This window comes from Pyrus communis, chromosome 15, assembly GCF_041283825.1.
Source record: "Pyrus communis isolate YQ-2024b chromosome 15, ASM4128382v1, whole genome shotgun sequence".
Taxonomy (NCBI): domain Eukaryota; kingdom Viridiplantae; phylum Streptophyta; class Magnoliopsida; order Rosales; family Rosaceae; genus Pyrus; species Pyrus communis.
Window position 1 is genome coordinate 39,961,160 of NC_142579.1, and position 6,429 is coordinate 39,967,588.

At 35.0% G+C, this 6,429-nt stretch overlaps 1 pseudogene; it reads right to left on the bottom strand.

The window, feature by feature from the left end:
* Nucleotides 1-358: 358 nt before the first annotated feature.
* On the bottom strand, nt 359-3,144 carry LOC137711275 (uncharacterized; annotated as a pseudogene).
* Between the last annotated feature and the right edge of the window lie 3,285 nt (nt 3,145-6,429).

A 6,429-nucleotide genomic window follows, 5' to 3' on the forward strand; every position in this document is an offset into this window, starting at 1 on the left:
AAATATATACCTCAGTTCCTTTAGTAAAAATAAAGAACCCTAGCCACGTTGGGTGGCTCTGATACCACATGTAAGAATTACATAAGAATTAAGCTAACAATATTACCAACGCAGTGTTAGGATTACCAACATGAACAAACAGATAAGTAACAGCCAAATCACAGCATCACATTAGTCACAAGGATGACTTACCTGATGGAGTCGCCATTGAATGAATAACATAATTAGTCTACTTCCAGCACACAGCAACGATCTCTACTATTGAATAGGGTTTAGTTTTAGAATCTAATTGTGTGGAAGCATGGACTTCTTCAACTGATATATATATATATATATATATGTATATATACTCACATTATCATATTAGAGTTTCACTCAAACCTGCCTATTATCAGTAAAAGTGATAATCTCTATCTCTTCAATAAGATTAAGTCCCATCATGACTCTCATTCCTTGTATTTACTTAATAAAGGCCCTTAATTGTTTGCATGTTATTAGGACTCCAATATGTTTATTTCCTTAAGGCATCGAGAGTCTAGAGATTTTATTAACTTGTATGCCAAGCCAACTATTCTCTCAATAATTCTCGGCATATTTCATTGCCATTCACAAAATTTAACAGTTTACCGATTCATAACCAACTCCCTTGACCGGTTCTCAACTTGTTTGCCGCACAAATCAAGTTCTTCAACATCGAAAATGAGCTCGTTAAGAACTCATTAGAGAAGTAGAAAGCACGCTGGAAATAACAAGGGATCACAACCAAGCTTGTGCACTGAGAAAAAGTAAAAAGTAGCTCAATGTACAAGCACATGCCAGAAAAACTTACAGTGCCGTCACCCCTAGACATAAAAGTTTTCACTTATCTTTTGGTCCTTGCAATTCAATGTTTCCTGTCAATTACCAATACAATAACAAAAAAGCAAACTTCCATATCTTATAACCATGCATCTTTCAAAAGGGGAAAAAAATCAATCGATAATAAGGATGAACTTCAAAATACACGCAAATTGAAGATCAACCTGAGAAAGGTCGCCAATAGAATAGTTACGAAACAGCACACGACCATTTGGGCAAGAGGCCAATCCACAAATTTCATTACATATGAAGAGGCATGAACTAGTTAAATAAAAATAGCTGCTTGAAATTGAAGTTTATCAGTTACCTTGAGAATTTTCCTAATACTCTTCAATAATAGAGGCATCTTCTCTGGAGAAACTGCAGATAACAGAAAATTCTACTTAACAAGTCAGCAACTTCTACGTAAAATAGATCACTCGTCAAATTTAACCACTGGGGAAAGTTGCTCAATATGTTCAATTTATATGCCATGGTTACAATATCCACATAAGATGAAGAAATCTGCTTGCTTAGATCATCAATGGTAGATCACAAACAAATGCGCTAACATGGGTATCTGTGAAGTCTGTATGTGTCTGGGAACGACATAAAGCCCGTTGTGCATCACTTGTCACGGCTATTCAGTACCAACTACGAACCTAAACTGAACTTACTATTTTTTTACTACGTGTATTTTATTGGTCAAACATGAGCAACGTCCTCGAACATATTAATATCCTTTGCCATGGAACTAGCAAGTAAATGTACAAGAAAACCACACCTTAACCAAGTTAACAGCCTTTTTGAAAAATCGCATGCATGGATAAAAACATCTGCATACATCGCAACCAGCAGGAAAATGATGTTTCCAGCTCCACAGCCAACCTGTATAGTGAGAACAGTAATCAATAATCCAATACATAACATCCTGACAGGAAAACGGTCAGAGATCCTCTATAGAGAAACATACAATAGATCACCAACTTTAAACAAACCAAGATAAATACTTTGCCACAAGAGTGTACAAAATTTACGGGAAAGGCAAAACTGGAAACAAGATTCTGGTTCCTCAAGACAGGAAAAAAAATAAAGGCATTTTCTGTTTTGCTTCGAGTAATTATTCCACAAACGAGAAGTAAATTATACTTCTTCCAATTTGCGCTGACACGAGATATAGTGCCACATGATCTCGACTGATACAACAACAGTAACACGCACGACTGGCACACAAGTTTACCTCTAAAAAACTTTCCGCCCAGCGCCCTGATAGTCAAAACGATGAAAAACACAAAAACAAAAGTTAAAATCCTACTGAATTGTTGGATGAATATGAAATGACAAAACTAAAACCTCCATATATATCTCCAACATAATTCTTCACTCACCGAGAAATATTTGCCCCACTCCTTGTCGAGGTAGTGCCGATCTTTAAAGAACTGATTCAAGAAATTCGCAGTTAGATTTATTTAGCACCGGCAAAATCAAAACTCGGATACAGGCATACAGAAAAATGCAACAGAAGTAAATAGCTGCGGTGAAATTTACTAACCGAATAAGCAAGTAAAATCATACCTTCTTGATGCCGCTTGTAAACCACATCCCAGTCCTTCCTGGCATCCTTTTCATACTTTTCTGCAAAAAAGGGGTTAATGATCAAAAGTAAGATAGATAGATATCTATAGGAAGCCTCTAGGAGAAGGGACCTCCACTTTTTTTTTATTTTTTTAAAATAGAGATTAGTTGTGAGAACAATACCACATCGAACTTTAACGATCTGAACCGTTTATTTTTCAAGTTGCACCTCTTAGATCATTGTTCAAAATATTAGCCAAATTAAAAATATTTGAGGTATTTAATTGAGTTCAAAGAACTTGACGAACTATTTGTTCTGTAAGAAATATTGAAATTTTGTCATAATTAAAACGGTAAATAGTTTCAGATTGAATTGAATTTTAATAAAAAATAACTGAATCAAGACTTACAAAATAGATGGTTCGGATCGTTGAAGTTTGATGTGGAATGGGTTCCATAGCTAATCCCTTTTTTCTTTTCTTTTTTTTAATAAAATGGGATCTCTTCTCTTAAAGGGTGTGTGTATGTGTGTGTGTTATATATATAGATGATATATATAAGCCGAATTATTGTCAAATGTGAAATATAAAGATGATCAAATATATGATATGTGTGTGTGTAGAGAGAGAGAGCACCTCTCCAGAAAGTTGAGATAGTATCAGAGGTGAAGTAAATCTGCAATCGTGGTGCTGCTTGCTCTTGCTCCGAAGCTTCTTTGACAGTGGACGCCATAACCTCCAAAGCTTCTTCCCGAACAAAAAGATATATATAAACATCTAAACTATCTTTGATTTATATCGCCGGTCTTCCTATCTAAAAGAAAAGATGATGTGAGCTCGGGAAAGAAACAAATTCAGAAAAGGCCTTCATGTTTTCATCTTCTTCTCACACGCAGTCCTCGGTGCGCTCTGCCAAAAACAGACAAATGCAGTTTTAAAAAGGACGAAGAAAAATGAAATATATATGCAGCTTTTAATTCTGGTGTGCTGTTCATAACCGTTGTGGATCAGACAAGTTATCAATCAGTGATCAGTGCATTATACGACCAAGTGCAAGTGGAAATGCTGCCACGCGCCGCCTCCCTTGTCGACCAATGCATGCATATTGCTGGGGTGGGAGAGCACGTGATCATGCACATGCCTCTCTGTTGCAGTTCACTGTTCACATGGTTGCCTTTATTGGCAGAAAGCTCCACTGGCAAATCCGTTGGTGTGAACTGATCGAGGATAATGCGGTCTGTACTGAGAGGAGATTAATTAATTTACACTACTCGCTTTTGCGGTTTTCACATGGTCTTATAAGTTTATTGCATATATGACATGTAAGTGATTTATTTATTTATTTTGTGCATCAACATATAAATAAGTCTTCTGTATAGCATTAGATTTCCGTACTGGAATTGATTTGTTTGATTGACAGATAGAGAATAGATGTTTATATATTCTTCAACTTGTTGGAATGGATGGGACATCGTCGGGCCAGAATTAGCTTGAATTCAAATACGGCAACACCAAAAAAAAGCAAGTGATTTTTGTTCTTCTTGTTCAAGCACAGCTAATAAAGCCAAAAGTTGGGTTATCTTATGGTTGATAATCCACCCCAACCACACATTATTGACACGTACATTGGACCAGAAAGATTCTCATATAATCTAACACTATCTAACTATATTGATTGATCGCGGAAGAAAAAAAAAAGCACTAGTAGCATGTTTACTAAATTGATTAAGATATCATATAATGTTAGGCAGTTACTATTTTTATTTGATACTAACAATATTCTGAATTAATTTATCCATATTATAAGAAAATGATTCAAATTTGAGTGAAATTATGAGAACATATTATTTTAGCCAACTTTTTAAATTTAATTATACGTTGGTAGACACTTAATACGATCACTTAACTCCCAAAATTATATTATTGTTATTCAAATTAATGTGTCCTTGAGTTTATTCACGTATCCAATGTTATATATGACGATATTTTTTTGATATGTTATTGAGATATCAACATATATTTATCTGACGTTATTTATTGTATAAATTTGATGACCCCATCATACATTATTGGAGGATAAAATTTCGTTGGTGGCCTTTGACCAACAAGATTTTAAAACCTAGCATGCCACGTCCGTGGCAAATGGCAATGGTGGACGATTCCAAATTCGAATTTCAGGGGATCACAATATACTAAAATACAAATTTTTTAGATAGAAACAAAGAATGAAGCGCACTAAAAAAATCAATTAATTCATTGAAGCATTTCGTCAAATACTAGGTGGGCTTGTTATTGTCTACCAAACTATGTTACACACATGTCAATAGATACGACACTATCAAACATTTGAGATAATTTGTCTTGTGTCATCAATTGAACCTGTCGAAATATGTCTAACAAACATTACATCAAATACTTAGTAAGCACAAAAAGGACACTATCAAATATTCAAAGGTCCTTAGAAGACCTTCATATATATATTTTCTAAACTTTTAGTAGTCCCTGGAGCCATCTTGGTCCCAAAATGCATCTGCCCCCGAGTGGCATGCACCCTGATAAATGTCCAGATGGACTCCTCACTCGTTTTGGTTGCCGCCGAAAGTGGAAAAGGATAAAATGAAAGCATGCTGCTGGTCCAAAGGCTCCAAGGGTCTCTCGCATGCCATTAGGGTTACCACTTGCCCCAAAAAGTGTTCCATAGACCATGGACCATGGACCGTGGACTATAGTATAAACCTAAATGGCAAAAGAAGATGCTTTATCAGCATGATTGGCAATGCAAGTGGTGTCTTCTGACAAATATTAAAGCATTGTTGCCCTAGCTAGGGCTGTCGAAACATGTATGCAATATGTATGCAAGCACCTCTTTCATTTCCCACTCCAAAAAGGGTAAGTCTTAGGCCATACAAAAGGCATGCCCAGTTGCCCACTTCCATAATGGGTATTTTTCTTCCTACCCTACCATTTATCATCATTCACTGGTACAGTGATACTTCTTGGTAAGCTACATAGCCAGTAATACATCCTCGATGCACATGTAGTATTGTTTAAGATAGACTTGTAAATGGGTCGAATTTGGATTGGGTTAGTCCTAATTCATATGTGAATTCGTTTATAATAGAATATTAAATTTGAATCTTATTCAGATTATTAGATTTGACTTGTCAATTTATATTTGATTCAAATTGGATTGGATCAAGAGTGGATCTAATTTAAAAATAAAAAAAAAGTAAAAGTAACATGCATTCTTGTATTTATCTATTACTCATTAGATAATCCGATAGTCTGACCAAGGTTACTCATAAGTGTAATACTTAACAAATAATATAGAAAATAGATAGTATGTTATATTAAGTTGAATCAAATTATTATTGAATCGGATCAACCTTAATACATATCTAGACCAATTTTTCAATAGGATTATTTCCAAATCAAATTTGAGTCAATTGTGGAGTTTAAATTAGCACTCCAAAGAAATCACTACACACTCCTCTCTTATTAAAAAAAAATGACATCTACAATCACTACACACTCATGTCTTGCAGTGATGCTAATAGGAGTGACTAGATAAAGTGAGTGTTAAATGTTGAGCCATTTCTTTGCTGTAGAAAGCACAAATCGATCAGGGAGTAAAAGTGAAATGATGGCTTTACTTTTTTTTTTGATGAAAAATTTGTGGCTTTACTTAATTTGATTAACATTGTTCAAAATCAGATTGCATTCCTTAGAGGACCTAAGATGCCATCTTGGAGTGATTGAATCTTTGAACATCTTGGAGTTGTCTAATCAAAGTTTCAATACATTTTATGGGTTTTTATACTTTGTTTTCAGGGTTTCATGGTTTAGTCCTCCTGATTGTTTGCAAAATCCCTCCAAAGAAAGAAAAAGTTTCCCAACCCACTTGTAAAATGTAATCTTGTTATTACTCTGTCGAAGACGATGACAAATCTAGTTTGTTAGCAGGTTGGGAAAGAAGAAACGAGAAAGCCTTGTCGTGAAATAGAATTCAGGTTTATAG